This window comes from Melanerpes formicivorus, unplaced genomic scaffold (assembly GCF_026170545.1).
Source record: "Melanerpes formicivorus ecotype bairdi unplaced genomic scaffold, bMelFor1.0.p_v2 SCAF_12, whole genome shotgun sequence".
Classification (NCBI taxonomy): Eukaryota; Metazoa; Chordata; class Aves; order Piciformes; family Picidae; genus Melanerpes; species Melanerpes formicivorus.
Genome location: NW_027142364.1, coordinates 10105461 through 10121567, shown reverse-complemented (window position 1 = coordinate 10121567; position 16107 = coordinate 10105461). Strand labels below are relative to the sequence as shown.

General features: G+C 42.8%; 1 long non-coding RNA gene across 2 annotated transcripts in view; it reads left to right on the top strand.

Annotated features, from left to right (window-relative positions):
• LOC137444697 (uncharacterized) overlaps positions 1 to 11921 on the top strand; it is a 119353-nt gene extending 107432 nt beyond the window's left edge. For both annotated transcript variants that reach the window (XR_010988214.1, XR_010988213.1), the window contains exons 3-4: positions 7380 to 7480; positions 11847 to 11921. This is a non-coding gene — a long non-coding RNA (uncharacterized lncRNA). The remainder of the gene's footprint in view (positions 1 to 7379; positions 7481 to 11846) is intronic.
• Positions 11922 to 16107: the final 4186 nt, after the last annotated feature.

Sequence of the window (16107 nt, the reverse complement as noted above, 5' to 3'; positions counted from 1 at the left end):
TATCATAAAGCAGAACCGTTGTCGATGATGAGAAGCAGCATCATAGCTGCTTTTCATGCGTGCCCTCCTTTGTGGAGCCCTCTGCCAGAGAATCAGCTCTGAATTCATAGTTGTGCAACTGACTGCAGAAGAGTGGAAGAGCATGTTAATGGCTTAGCTTTTTGGTCATTTACTTGTTAAGGGTTAAACATGGCACAAAAAGCCTATTTAAATGTCCTTTAAGCATCCCTGAAGCTTTCCCCTCTGTTCTTTGATGCATAGCCAAGGCTTTGCCCTGCTGTGAGGCCAGCAGCCTGTCAGAAGCTGCCAGCTCTGTGTGCAGCGCAGGGCAGAGCAGGTGCTGCCTGCTGACAGCCTGCAGCTGCCACAGCCTGACACTGGTACGCTGCTTGCAATGGCCCAGTGGACAGGCTAGGGCACGGGCACACTGCTCTGACTTCCCAGTTCAGTAAGAGCAGCAAGGATCCTGCAGGAGTGGGGATGTTGTATTACATCCTGGGCTGTCTGGGTGGCCAGTACTACAGGGCTCCTGGAGAACAGACTTGGTGACCTCACTCCATTCACACATTGAAACAAAGCTGTATAGCGACCAAGAAGGGTGTGAAATGCTACAGATCAGTGTGCTTCACTGTGTAGTTAAAGCTTATACAGTGTCCTGAGAAATGGCTGTGCATCTGGAAGGGCCCCCTGACACTGGAAGTCTAGCCATGATGGTGATTTGCCTGGGTTTGGTGCTAATCCAGCCCTTGGAAAGGAGGATCCACATGGAGGACAATAGAAGCTGTAATTTATGCTAAGATAGAAAGATACCTAAGTTTAGTGTCAGTCAGCAATTTAGTGGGAATACCTGCTGGGTTGTGGTCTTTGTTTTAACTAGGTGTTACATGAGCTGAGCATCTGGGATTCCATTTGAATCCAGAATGCTTCAGATGAAGGCCAGAACTTTGGTGTTAATCAATCCATTATTTTGGTCATGTGTTACTTCTACAGCAGCAGAGACAGATAAAGCTTTCTGAAAGAAAAACAGCTGTGAATTTCCCATGCTGAGGTGTCCAGGCAGCCATACTGATTCTGTCTGCTTTCCCAAGTACTTGGAACAGTGGAAGGAAATAGTTATTTGTTGTACTGACATAGGAGAAAAATCAGTATCTCAATGCAGATCAGATCTTTTCTTCTTTTGATTAAATGATACTGCATCCACAAAAGTCATTAGAGTTCCAAATACTGTACAATTAATCGTGAACAAAGTAAATGAATCATTGATTTAACATTAAGAGAGGTGGGTTTTTTTCAGCAGTGTATTCTCCTGCCAACTTATGTTATCAGTAACTATTCAATAAAGAATAAAATCATACATTTGGTCCCTTTTAGCATGTGTCTCAAATGTCATAAGTATCAATACAGTTAGAGCCAAGCAAATCTTTCTGATTGTGAGCTCTATCTGACAATATATCCAGCAATACAGGTTGTCAACACAAAGAAATGATGGATATAGCTTTCTGACTTGTCCATTGATAGTTTGGGCAGTTGCTTATACAGTTGCATGGTTCAGGGATAGCTTTTTGGGTGAGATAGGGTATGCACAGAGGTGGAAGAGACAGAGAGATAGTATCTGGCCTACACCAAAAGATGTACTAGTTTTTTGTCAGTAGTGTGCATGCACATGTGCAAAAAAAAGGGCTCACAAGCATATCCCCCAAAATCTACAGAGGTATTGGTGATGTCAGCTGACTGTGTCCCTATGTAAACCACTTTCACTGGAGAGGAGATCCAGAGAACTTTACACATACTGCATATGCACATAAAAAGCAAAGGTTAAGAATTTAAGCACTCAAAAATCAGGAAATGTGCTCAATGCTCTGTAACTGACCTATAGATTTTAATTCTTTTTGTCTCAGACAACATAACTTCTGGGCAAAGTTCTCCCTGCTGCTGGGACATTTGATGTTCCTTATGTTGAACTAAACATAAGTGAAGAATGCTTCAGCAGGCAAGGGTGGGTAAGAGGTCTGAGCCTCTCACTCCATGCTCTGCATCTGCCATGTCCAGTAGTTGTCTGACCACATGCAGTTGGACCAGCTTGCTGAACAGGAAGAAAATGTCATTTTTATGTTGGTGACTTCTCTATGAGCTCCAGTGAGTTGGATCCATGCACTGCACAGTTGCACAACCTCAGGCAAGGGAGGCTGCCAAAGCATGTGGCAGGAACAGGAGAGGGGAGAGAACAGGGCTTTTTTTTCCCCAGTAAAGGCCTATGCCTATACTGGATGTAATGAAATCCAAAGCTGCAGCCTGAAAAGGAAATATCACTCACATCTATTGGAGCATGAAGTCATGTGGCAGCCTCTTCTTTATTAACATGGGCTCTCTCTAACCCAGTGTCAAATCCCCATCCTCAGTTTACAGAAACATCACTGTACTGAGATTTTTACTTATCTATGAAACACAGTCTTCAGCCACAGGTTCACCCTGAGTTAGTCCCTGTACAGGTATATGTGCAAACACAGAGGACTGTGCACTGGGCTATCACACTAGGACTGGTTAATTTCCTTACCTTCCTTGCTAACAAGTTATTACATATCTTGTTATATGTGTCTCTCTATCAGAGAAAACAGTTAAAAGGCTAGAGATTTATCCAGCATACAAGAAATGTGTATTAGACTATAATGTGCCCCAGTAAGCCCTTGTAACTTTCTGCACATTAATATTCACCACTGAAGTTAACGATACTGCTGTGAAAGTTAGTTACTTGATTCTAGATACCTTGCTCACAGCCCACTGTATCAACTTCTCTTAATGACTGTTGCTTGGATTTAGTCATGGAAAGTTTTGTGGGGCTCTGAAGTGAATCCACCAGTATCTTTCTGTTCCACATCCTCAAAGTGCCATAATAACTTCAAACTTCCTTTGTACCTTGTTTTGTGTTTTTATGAGCTTAATAATATTCTCCATACCTATAATCTGTGATGAGGGGAGGGAAGGCAATTGAGGTTAGAGCATAATTAATCTCTTCTGTAGTTTTTGCTGTATCTCAAGTTCCAGTGTCCCTAACAGGTGAACTAAAATGTCAGGCTTATAAAAATGTAAAAAATGGTAAAATATGTATCCATCCATAAATCTATTTAAGCAGAATCTGTGATGGATGAGTGCATTTAAATTTTAGAATCATATTTCTGCTAGCTTACTGAAAGAGGAATCCCATAATTCACTGGAGAGTCTAATTCTTGTGAATTATTGTCTTTGTCATTTAAGGAATATTTCATCTCCTGCTGCTGATCTCCAGGCACTGGAATTTGTTTTTGGCTTTCAGTTCTATTTTTTTATCTTCCTTAATGTATACGATCTTGTGCAGTTCTGTCTGGAAAAATTTGAGTCCCTGCTTTCTAGTTTTCTGGAACTTGTTTATTCAACAGTACTATTTCAGTAAACACAGCACAGCAGCTTCTCTTTTCTCCCTCCTTCCAAGTGATTATCACTTGCTTACTCCACCAGCATTACCTGTGGCCCCTGAGCAGCAGTGCATATGTCTTACTTCTGAAGAAGGTGACCTGGCAGTGCCTCAAGCACACATAATGTGCTGTAAGGGAAGCCCCTCAGTATGCTTAAATATCTGGTCATTAAAGTACTGACAAATGGCTTGGTCTTACAAGTGACAAGATGACAGGTGAAATCCTATCACACCTTGGGCATGCTGCTGGTCTTTCCATGATGTTGCATTGCAAAGTGGAGGATAATGTCTTCTACCTTTTGCCTCAGCAACTACAGGGCACTTTAGGCTGTGCAATTACATCTGATGTGTCTGCCTTGAGGACCCTAATCTTAGCTGGGCTTCTAAATGCTGAGTAAAGTTCATCCTGGAGGGACCAGTTCAGAGAGGATTTACAGGCTTTGTGACACAGGTATTTAATATTTTGCTCCTTATTAAAAAAAAAATGCAGCAGTGCTGCTAAGTGCTGCATTTGGCCAGAAAGAGCTTTAAGGAGCAGTGCCATGGAGTTAAGGAGGGAACAGTGGGCCAGGCATGAGGCTGGATACCAACCACAGTATTCATTCCAGGGTATCAGGGAGAAGGGAGCTCCCAAGCCAGCCTGAGGCATGTGATTCCTAACATAAATCCTCCTGGAAGAAGCTCTGTGCTTTCAAGTTTTGTCTTCCTATCCTTGCTCTGAAAAATTAGGATAATGATACTTGAGCTATCTTTTCTGAGAGTTGCTTAATATTCAAGTATTGCTTTGCTGAGGATTGTTGCTCTGTATAATCCTTATAATTCTATTATTCCATGAGTGAAGCGATTAAAATAAAATTGGAAGCATATTTTATGCAGACTCATAGTAAAAGCAAAACTGAAATTTTGTGTCTGTAGTTAGTGGAAGAAACTAAGCTCAACCACAGAAAATGTTGGCGTTTATGAGTCATTCAAAGTCTACCAAAGTCTGTGGGAGTCTTTTGTCATGCCACTGGGATTTGAATGGGAGCAGTAGAGACAAAATGGAGAAAGAGTCTCTATTCCAGTCCTAGTTTGTGTCTGATGACAAAGGGAACCATTGGAGATGGGGCAGTGGGCAGAGCAAGCGTATTTAAAATGTATGATAGATGAACACCATTACAAAGCTATTACCATCTTGCAACATGTAGCTTAAATATCTCAAGTATATGCATGGATTTGCTAGTAAAGAAATGACTTTGTGAGTGGGAGACATTAGTACAGGAATGATTACACTAATGGCACTGTGCCAGGCTTGTGAGTGGGGAGCAGGGCAAGCTCAGGTCCCCAGAAACCTCAGCATCCTGCATCTCAGCCTTGCCATTTGAGGTGGATATAAAGTTTTGTGTCTTCTTTCAGACCTAATTTCAAATGTTGTGGTTGAGACTTTACTATTACCTAAGAGAGTGCCAGAGTGTCACATAAAAATCCCATCCTCAAATTTGTAACCCTGCATGGTTTTAGATCTCATGAGTGCTTAAGTTAGGTGCCCTGGCAGTGGCTGGTATAAAGGTTGGTATGAGACAAACAAATTGCTCACATCTGACTGAAATCTATGAGGTACTTTTTAGAAAGGGTGAGGACCTTGTTGGGATAGAGTCATGGGAAGCTTCAGAGACCAGCAAACACTGTAGCTGCAGGGCTACCTCTGAATAGCAAATAAACCATTTCCAGTTTGACTGGCTTCTTGCTTGGCCACCTAACAACATTGCCTGCCACCCCACAGCCCTTAGTGCCACTGAGTAATAACACAACATTTTGCTTCTTAGTAAATACCTTTTAAACTGATGAATTCAAAAAGCACTTTAGATGACATTTAAAATTTAGAACCAAATGACTGAGTTGTGAATAATGAATCTTACCCAGCAGATGGATGGCATGTTACTTTGCAATTCTCTCCCTCTCAGTCACTGTCAGCTGAAGCATTTTTCTCTTCCACTTGGTTTCCTTCCTCTCTTCCCACCTTCACCCTCAGTATACACAAAGTCTATTCAGAAATGCTTTATTTTGAAGAGCATTGAAAGCAGAGGGATGCTTTTAAAACAATGAGATCTAATCACAGATCCATTTTTCTCCTTCTTTTTACCTGAGGGTCGGCTATTTATGATGCCCATCTTTAAACTGGGGCTTTCTGTGCCCATCAGCCTCACCCTCACCCATACACTTGCCATCAGTGTCTCCCCAGGTGCACAGTGAGGCAATTCAATTGCCTATGCCACCCACTGCCTTAGTCACACAGTGGAAGGCAATGAGCTTGCAGTCCCTCCGTTACCCCATGACCCATAAGGCCAAATTAAAGGTGCCCAATTGTCAATGTTTTGGGTCAGCACAAGACAGCAATGACCCATCAGTGCTCAGCTGTACAGGAGATGGCTACAGGATGCCTGTCCCAGCCTTTCTCTTCAGGGATGGTAGTCCTTGGCCATGGCAGCTCATGCCACACTGTTCCCTGTCCTCAGACATGTCTTCTGCCACCCATCATTCTGCCAAACCACAGCTCTGACAGATACTGCAAAGAGGTGTTCCTCTCCTGGATGGGTGTCCCCTGCTCAGCTCCCACAGTCCTTTACCTGGTTTAACCATTGTCCTTGCTGCAGACCTTTAGCACCCCCAGACAGGGCAGGCACTGCTCATTGTGTCCCCTCCAGCTTCCTGTTGTGCCCAGCTCTTTGCACCATGGGAGGCAATATTTGGCTGTACCCCCAAGTTAGGCTGTGAAACCACGGGCTCCTGCATCCTCTCCCCACCAGCCAACAGTCCCTTCATCATCAGCAAGGCAGGGAGCAGAGCAAGGAGCAGGAAAATCATTAGGGGAGGGGTGCTCAGGACATAGCAAGCAGACAGGTACAGCATCCCCCACCCAGGCTCTGAATCTAACTTACGCCAGCTCAAATTTAGCTGGGTCACAGGTGCCTCAGCACTGAGGAAGAGGAACAGATCCATGACCTTTGTGTTGCCAGGCCCCACAAATTAGCTAAAGGGGTTACAAAGAGCTAAGCAGGAGGGTCTATCAGATGGAAGCAGGTGATGAGGTTTGAGTTTTCTAGTTGCCTTCAGCCAGGAGCCAGTTCTATGAGGGCTGTATTTCCACTTTGGAAAGGCCAGGGATTGTCAGCTTGTTTGGCTGCTGTGTGCCCTATCCCAGTGCCTGGAGCGGGGGGCACAAATCCTCACCGCATAGAAGAAGTCATGCTAAAGAAGATAATAATCTCTCTGTATTTATTATAGTATCAGTTCCTTTTTGCATTCTCCATTTTCATTCATTGAACGTTCAGAGGATTTTTCAACATCGTATTTCATATTATCTTCCAGTATTACTATCTTGTTCCACACAAAAGACGTAAAAAGTGCTCATTTTGGTAATTACTCTCAATTTCTTGAGGTGGAAGTTATTTCTGGTGGCAGATGATCTGGCTAGGTGGGCTACTGTAAACATTGGCTACTGGGCTGACCAGTCAGAGTGGAACAAACCAGCAAGGCTGGATGCAAGCCTTTGGGCCTTGCTGCTGTACTGCTTTTAGGTGCCTGACTGCTCCCTTGCCTCCCTCTGGCAGTTTGAATGCTGCCACAGTAGTGTTTGAATACTAACAGCAGTGAATTTCTTCCAAGGACAGAGCAAGGTGAAGCTGGCTCACACACAATTCAAAGCAGGAAAGGTTGTGTTTGTTCCTGTTCTGCTCATTGCTCTGCTAAAAGTAACTTCTCCAAGTTAAAAAACCCTTCATCTGTGCCTACTGAAGTCTACTGTTTTGCTTGTGATTGATCTATTTCTTGAGACTTTTTCTATGATTCATTTAGAAACATAAGTGAGGTAATAATATGTTTTAAGACTGACTTTCAAACTGACTCCCTTGGTTGATGTATGGGTTCTTACAAAATTGTTTTTCTCTTTTAGGGTTTCCCATTGTTTCGACACCCAGATTAGACTGTCTTCCCTGCAGGAGATGCTTTTCTTCTATGAAGACTTGCAGGAAATTTGGCCAGAGTGGACATGAAGTAAGTGCCCTTTGTGTGTTAAGTACCCTCTCTGAGACTAGTCCTGGATAGCAGGATGAACTAATAGCTCTGTGTGGCATCAAGTAGCAATCAATGGCCGTATCACTCTCTATTTACCAGCAAGGTAGATGAATGTTGCAAACTCTTGTTTACAAACTCTGATTTCACATCAAGGAACAAGGTAAAAAAGGCATAATATTTTTTTCTTTAGTATATATTACCTAAGTGTAAAAGCTGCCTCTCCCTAATTCCTTTGTGTGATGGAAAATTGTCTTCTGAGATAGTAAGATGAAGCAGTAGCAAAGGAGCACTGGCCAGACCTGAACCTCAACCCACACAAACCTTAACAAATAATTTGGTGAGCTAGACTCTGTTTTAATGTCTAGGTATTCCAGTATGGTTACACCTTCTAGATGGACTTTGAGATGATCAGAAGAGAGAGAGATTTCCTCTTGAGTATGATATAGCTGAACTGATGTAGGAAAGAGTGACCACAATAGGGGCTGCAGCTGTATGTCTCAATACAGACGAGGGAGAGGTAGTGTTGCAAATCCTGGGATTGTTCCAAATGAAATAAGATCATCTTTTAAAATGAAAACTGGGAAAACTTAGCTGACAATTTGAAGTCAGAAAGTGGCTTAGTGGTAGGTATTTGATTGCCAATGAGATAGGAACTTGACTGAGCCTAATGTATTGATTAAGGCAATGTGTTCTTAACCATGTTCTTAAAACTTATTTATCCTTCATTAAACTTAGAAAAAGTACTCCTGAGGATATGTGTTTGGGACTCAAGGTAGCTACAACTTTCTAGCAATCAACTCACTTTGCACTCAGGCTGAGTAAACATACACAATGTGGTGCAGTTAGGTATAAAAGGCAAGCTGGTATCGTGTAGTAGTGAGAGCCTCAAGCTTTGAACTATATGCTGCGGTTGCAGCCACATAAATCAGTGTTCTGTGCACACATCACAGAGCATTGCATCATGCGCCTGAAATGAAGTTTATCACCACAGCATGTGGAGTAGGTAGTGCTTTTATATCCCTGGCATTGCAGGCTGCAATAGGAGGTGTAAATGGGGTGCCTGTAGTTAGCAGTGCTTCTAGTGGTGTTGGAGCATGATGTGGGAACTGCATTGTATTCAACAGCTATTTGCTATGGCCTCAGAAGTATAAAAAAAAAGTTTCCAAAGGGTAAATAGGCTGTTCTGCTGGATTAGTGTTAACCAGCAGCGTCGACAGCACACAGACCCGTGTTCTAGTCCTTGGATTGGTATTCAAGGTGCTCTGTCAAATTGGACATGTTTCTGTAGGTCTTTATTTCATTTCCACTAGAAATGCTTGGAGTAACATTCTTGTAACATAATCTTTTTATTTTGAATCCTGCCTAAAATACAAAAAAAACAGAGGAGGAACAATAGACATTAAGCAAGAATCACTTCCAAGGTTCTGATTTACTCTTAGGACTACAGTCCTTTTAGATAAATTGACTCCCACTTGTAGCTCTCAGATTGGAGGGTTTTTTTCCCTTTTTTTTTCCCCTTTTGCTCCCCTCAAAGATGCTTCTTCCCTGGCTTTACAGGCCTTGCCTGACTCCTTACCTCAGAGCTCAAAGGAGAAAACAAGGAGTAGGGAGAATAATCAGCATCTGCATATGCTCATAATGTATGATGTCCTGTAAAAGATCTTGTATGTCATTGGAATAGATGCTGAGAATGTGACCTTCATGTGTGAGAGAGTAAATAGCATGAATGTTGGTGGAGCACAGCAATCAAAAGTTTACTTAATTTAAACAGTTGTCTAACAACTTTGGTGTCTCACCTGCAGTCCATGCTGTGTCAGGGCTTAACACTCACAAGTGAATAAGGGGCCTTGAAATATTGGTTGATTTATTTTACAGAAATTTCTTTCTTTCCACTTGGAAAGTGCTCACAGGAAAATGTTTTATTGCAATATCAAATGTTCTGGAAACAGGATTAATAAACAGCTTGCAAGACTTACATTAGAAGGCGAGAAAGTGCTTGTATCACTTGTACTGATTTACTCTATGTATATGCAAGAACTTGCATTGTGATGTGAGCTGCTTCTTCTCTCCCTAAAGTTCCTGGCAGAGAGTAGAACCCACATTTCTACCAGATGGTAGGGGGGCAGTTCAAACTGTATGCTGTGCATGTGATGGCACAGGTGCGGGGCTGTAAGAAGCCAAAAGTGTTCTCTGGTAACAGTGAGTCTATTGCAAACTATGGCTAGGAACCAGAACTGACTCTTCCTTGGGCTGTCACTGACACTGGGATTACTAAAACCAGTTTTGGAGCATATTCTGTTGACGGCAGATGTGTCACAGCAGTACAGCTTCTAACCCACGTGAATAATGGACACTGAGATCTTTCCTGAAATTCTTTAGAAGTAAAACTGTGACCACAACAGAAAGGTTTCTGTTATTACCTTCCCTTCCTTGAGAGTGTATGCATGTTTCTAGTTATGCTGCCAGTAGCATAGTGTGAATTGTTGCAAAACTGCTGAGCAGCACAGGTCTGTAGCTTCCCAAACCCATTTTGGACCAGCTCAAACTTCCCTTTCTTTCAGGGACTGCAGCTGTCATGGCTGATCTCAGCCTGGCAGAAAGAAATGCTGCACGCTGTGCACTTTTGCATAACTGATCCTGTGAATGACTTTCTACTTCATTTATTTCATCAGAGAGCTTTCAGTGTCTGAGCTTGGACTAAATACACAGGACTATATGGGATATGCCTGAATATCTGCTGAGTATTTGTCTGCATGCAGTCCTAGGTGCTGATTTAAACTTTATATGGCAAATGTAATCAAGGGTGTAAATCTCCATCTTGCATCTCATCCAAACCATAAAAATTAGATACTCTGGTTCATCCTATAGTTCATGCTAAAATGAGTCCTATATGTATTTATATACTTATATAGGGGTCATTATAAAATCCCTTCCAAGGGAAGTAAACCAAATGGCTTTGCTCTCTCATCATTCCTGCAGCAGCAGACACTGGGTCCCAGCAGGGATGTCAGCATCAACCAATCTGTGTTTTGAGTGAGACACCAGGAAGCATAGTTTTCTGGGCCAGTATTTCAAGAAAACATATGGCAGTGTGTGCTGTTCATGAAAGGCAATGGCATAGTCAAATACTGAATCAGGACTTCCCCACTGCACAGACAGAGGAATCCAGTTTTCCCCACAACACTGGATTCTAGTGAAAAGCTATTTTGCATTTCCTACTGTAGCCCTAATAGAAACTTTTTTTGTAGCTGACCCACACGTGATTTAAACTCCATGTCATCATCACTGAATTCTTCAGGCTAGCAAAGCCCAAGTCCATTAGGTAGCCTCAGGATTAGACAAGTGATCCTACACAAGGAAAAGTGTAAGACTAAAAAGAGACTAAAGACTGTCTTCTATTGTAAGCTGTTTCAGGTTGGACTCGATGATATTTGAGGTCTCTTCCAACCTTGGTGATACTGTGATACTGTATTTTAATGTCAATGTTTTAACACACATCATGTTAGATGGAGTCACTGTAGGACCAGTGTTGTTTCTAGTGTCCTGTTTGGGTAATGAATGGGCTAGCAATTCAGAACAAATCTGGGGGAAATAAGGACTTATCACTGCTGGGTCTTTACTGTTCAGACTTGCTTTGACAGTCATTTTGGTCTGTCACCCCAAACTTTGGACATTTCTGCATCATTGCTATTGCTGTCCATATTGACCTTGTTTATATTTGAGTGTTGAAACTGAGTAGTTGCCAGTGGGCTTCTAGACTCATGCAATAAGTTTGAAAGTATACCAGTTGCCTTATTCTATAATACAGTCGTGTTCTGACAGCTCTTAACAGGATAATTGACTTTGACTTACAAGAATCTCTGGATTGTATTCTTTTGCTAAAGAGCACTTTTACAACTAGCATGAACAATTTGGTTCCTAGCGAGAGTATTCTGATTTCTTTGAGCTCTGTAGCAGTTTGGGCATCAGGTGACTGCAGGACAGTAGGAAATTTACTTTTAAGCACCTATCATAGTGTTATCTGTCCTAGCAATCTTTTGCTGTGCAGGGCCCAGGAGTAGAGTAGATTTCCCTTCAATACAGAATTACTTTGTTATGAAAGTGTGGTAGTTTTAGGCTACACCTTTAAAATTTATCTGCAGATTTTTAACAGAAAAGTAGAAAAATATAAATAAATCACTATTGGGTGTAAAAAGGAAAAAAAAAGATTATTCTAAACAAATTAATTGGATAAATGTCTGGGATAAGAGAAGCTGTATCATAACAGTTCTTCACATTTCACTTCCATTCCCATTCCTTTTGTCTTCTCCTCTGATCTTGGCTGTTCTGCTTCGTCTGGGAGAAGATAATGCTTCTGGCTGACCCTGAGATAAGACTAACACTGCTTTCTCCCAGCTATCTCTCTCTCGGTACAAGGTGGGTTTAGGAGGTTTGGGGGGGGAGGGGCAGTGGAGCAGTTTCCCTGGTCTCTTTTTGACCAGGGGGGTTTCTGTGTTATTGGCTAATTGTACATATCTCTACAATAGTGTAAATACTGTATATTTTGTACATATTCATTGCATTCCATTGTAAAGTGTAGGTTTTGCTTGTAAATACAGCTTCATTTGCTTCTAACTGAGTTAGTCTGGCTAAAGTTAATGCTGGGGGGAACTTCAACCCACCACAGAAAGCTAATTATTTTCTCCCTTTGTCAAATGATATTTGGATTTTTCCAATCTGTATACCAAAGCATCAGCACAGTGTCAGCTGTAGGTGAGATTAGAAGCAAAACTGCCAAAGCATATAAATAATAAGTGTAGATATTCACGCAGTCAGGTGTTGCATGAAGATTGTCTTTACTGAAGTACTGTATTAGTAGCTTCCATTATGCTGCTCTCCTGCAGTGCAAGCATTGTGCATCAGATGAGACCTGCCATTTCATGTGCGCTCCAGCTGTTCCCTTCGCCCACCACCATCAAGCCTGGTATCTTCTTATCTTTAATGAGTTACATGTGTGGAAAGCCAAAAAAAAAGGAAAAAAATCAGAGAGAGACTGTTTCCACCATGAGGAAGCTGTATGAGATTACAGAAGGGCCCAAGAAAGTTTTTCACAGCCAGGTGAAATGTAGAGCTGCAAGGCTGACTCATTTCTTTGACCACTCTGTGACAGAGCAACAACAGGGCAATTGCCTTTGTCCCTCATGAGACCACTGACAATTTCTGCCCCATCCGCTAGTCTCCTTTTGTTCTAGCTCTTCTGGTTTTGGGGCTCTTTATTATTCTGTTTTGATTTTGGTTTTACCAACCTTCAAAGATATTTTCCATTTCTTTATGCCTTATCTTAAAACTACCCATGGTTCAGGGCTCTGACAGGTGGCCTCAGGATGCCTGGTCATAGCTTTGATGCATGTCATAGTCAAGCAAGCCGAAGTCCCTAAACAAATGAGTGCAGAATCTGACACAGTTCTTAGGTTTATCATGTAGTGAGGAAAAGCTGTGCCAAGTAGAGCCAAAGCAGCAATGAAAACAGTGTTCCTTCATAAGGACTCATCCAAGCTCCTTACCAGGGCAGTACACATACTGTGTGCACATGTCCTGCCTGCCTCTGGCACTCTGGAGGCCCCTTTGTCTGTGCTCAGTGGCACACTTGCACTGGAACACTGTGCTATTCTACTTTGTCTTCCGACAGCATCATAACTCCTTCATCTAGCAGAACCTTCCCAGAATAGGTATAGACCAACTCTATAGAATGTCCTGACAGTGAGGGTGATCTGTGAGCATCACACTGATGTTCTTACCTCTCTGCCCATGCCATATTTGAAGTAGGGGCTTGCAGAGCAGGACTCCTGCTACGTTTTGAAATCCTGCTTCATCTTAGAAAGAACTGGCATCATCATGACTGCAAACCTGGATGCCAAGCTGTTCCTTGTGCTTTTCAACCGTTCCTTGCAACTTTGCCTAGTTGCACAGCACTTTGCAGAACGCTTACTGACACTAACACAAACACTTGCTGGCCTGTGCATAGGAATATCCCAACTCTGGGCATACAACCAACAGAAAATGTAAACTTCTATTTCACTCCTTCTTTCAACCATCTCTCAGCTTCAAATAATCTTCAGAGAAAAGGATTCAAAACTTCCGCCTCAAAGTCGTATTGGTTATGAAGATCTGAAGATTTGTCTTGTAGCAGGGCTGAAGGGAAGGAGTGGGTGCTGTAGCTCTCACATTATTTGTCACACCCTGAGGATGGAGTAAGGCCTGGGAAAGTGGCATTATGCTGATACAGATCAAGTGGAGTGGCATTTTAAGGTCCCTAAACCATCTAGATTATGCCTGATCAACTTTTGCAACATTAGTACTGCCTCAAAGCCTGTTGTAAGGGAGTAAGTAACCAATCTAGTGCAGTGTCACTTGGGAAGAGGGATGGGTTAAAGCTCTGGAGGTTTGATAGAAGACCACTAATACTTAAAGTTGGAGAATTCTGAATAGTCTGGAGGCCTTCATATCTGTGCTGAATTACCAATGGCCAAAAATATTGCCAGAATACATTACTTGTCTCTGTTTTCATTTACTGCACAAGCAATACAGGCCCAGGGTTACAAACAGCTCAGTCTGTACTGAGACTATGATTCTGTTGTGCTGGTAAGTGCCATGGTCGTTGACATAACAAGTAGCTCAACTATCTTCTCAGCATGGGTCTTATGGAAATGGACATTTAGACCTGGCTTGGAAGAGAATTTAAGAAAGGAATGCACAGGGAAGGTTCTTGTGACAGGTCCTGGAGGGAGGTAAGATGTAGCAGAGAGAGGTTTCCTGTGCCTTGAAGCCTGCTTCTGGTGTCATTGCCTTTCTCTTGTGTTTGTGTATTCTGATCAAAGACCAAACCTAGAATCACAGAATCACAGAAAACATGCAGTTGGAAGAAACTTCAAAGTTCATCCAGTCCAACCTTCAACACAGCAGTGATGGGTCAACACTAAACCATGTCCCTAAGTGCCAGTTCCACACACTGCTTGAATACCTCCAGGGATGGCAACTCCACCACTGCCCTGGCAAGACCATTCCAGTATCTGAAAACCTTCTCTGTGAAGAATTGTCTCCTAGCATCCAGCCTGAACCTACCGTGGCACAGCTTGAAACCATTTTCTCCAGTCGTGTTGCTTTCCACTAAAGAGAAAAGGCTGGCCCCCTCCTTGCTCCAACCTCCCTTCAGGTAGCTGTAGAGAGCAATGAGGTCTCTCCTCATTCTCCTCTCCTCCAGACTGAACGATGCCAGCTCCCTTAGATGCTCCTCATAGGCCATGTGCTCCAGGCCCTTCAGGAGCCTCATTGCCCTTGTCTAAAAATGCAGAAGGAAAAGACCTTGTGTGTGGTGAGCAAATGAGCCCTTAAGTGTCTATCCACAGCAGTCTGCTGATCTTTAGCAGCCCACCTGGCTCAAATAAGGTACTGGTGTTGCAACTAGCAATTTGCTGTGATGCTCAGCCTCACTAGTACCACTAGCTGAGACGCTCAGGGTGTTTGATTTAAATTGTTTGGTGAAGCTGAAAGAAAGGGATAATATCTCTGTTTTACAGAAGGGGAGATCTAAACTATGAAGAGCCTTTATAACTTCTTTTAAAAGCAGAATGTCGGCAGGTGAAGGATTAACCACACTATGTGCTCTGTACCTAAATTCTGTCTCTTATGGAGAATTTAATTCCTAACAACAGAGTAGTCCCTAATATGCTTACTTGCTTCTGGAGTAAGGAAGATGTATCCTCAGTAGAGAGGGATGAAGCTAGAGTATGTTTAAATGGACTGGACAGTTGCAAGTCCCTGGAACCTGACAGGAGGCACCCCTGAGTGTGGAGGAAGCTGGCCCATGTCATAGTGAGGCCACTCTCAATCTCTGAAAAGTCATTGCAGTTGGGGAGGTTCCCGAGGGCTGGATGAAATGTCACTCCTATCTTCAAGAAATTTGATCTAGGACAATGCAAGTCAGTCAGCCTTACTTGAATCCCTGCGAAGCTGAAAGAGTAAATAATAATGGAATTAGGTCTCAAACATACAAATTAATGGGATCATTCCTGGGAGAAGTCAGCATGGATTTACAAAGGGGAAGTCATGCCTGACCAACGTGGTAGCCTGCTACGATGAGATGAATAACTTAATGGGCAAGGGGACAACAGTGAATGTTTACCTTCGCTGCAGTAAAGCTCCTGACACTGTCTTCCCTAACACCTTCATAGACAAAAACTTACTTCATAAGTATGGGCTTAAAAAAGGGGCAGTGAAGTAGTTTTGATGGTATTAAGCAAAGGGAAATGCTAGGTCCTGCCACTGAGGAGGAATAACCCACCTACCAGTGCATTCTGAGGGCTAACTGGCTAGAAAGCAGCTCTGCACAAAACAACCTGGGGATCCTGGTGGAAACCAAGTTGAGCAGGAGCCATCAGTGTACTCTAGTGGCAAATGGGGGCAAAAGCATCACTGACTGCATTAGGAGAAGTGCTACCAGCAGACTAAGGGAAATGATCCTTCCCCTCTACTCAGCATTGGTGCAGCCACATCTGGAGTACCGGGTCCAGTGCTGGTTTGTCCATACAAGACAGACACGGACGTAGAGATGAAAGTTCAGCAAAAGG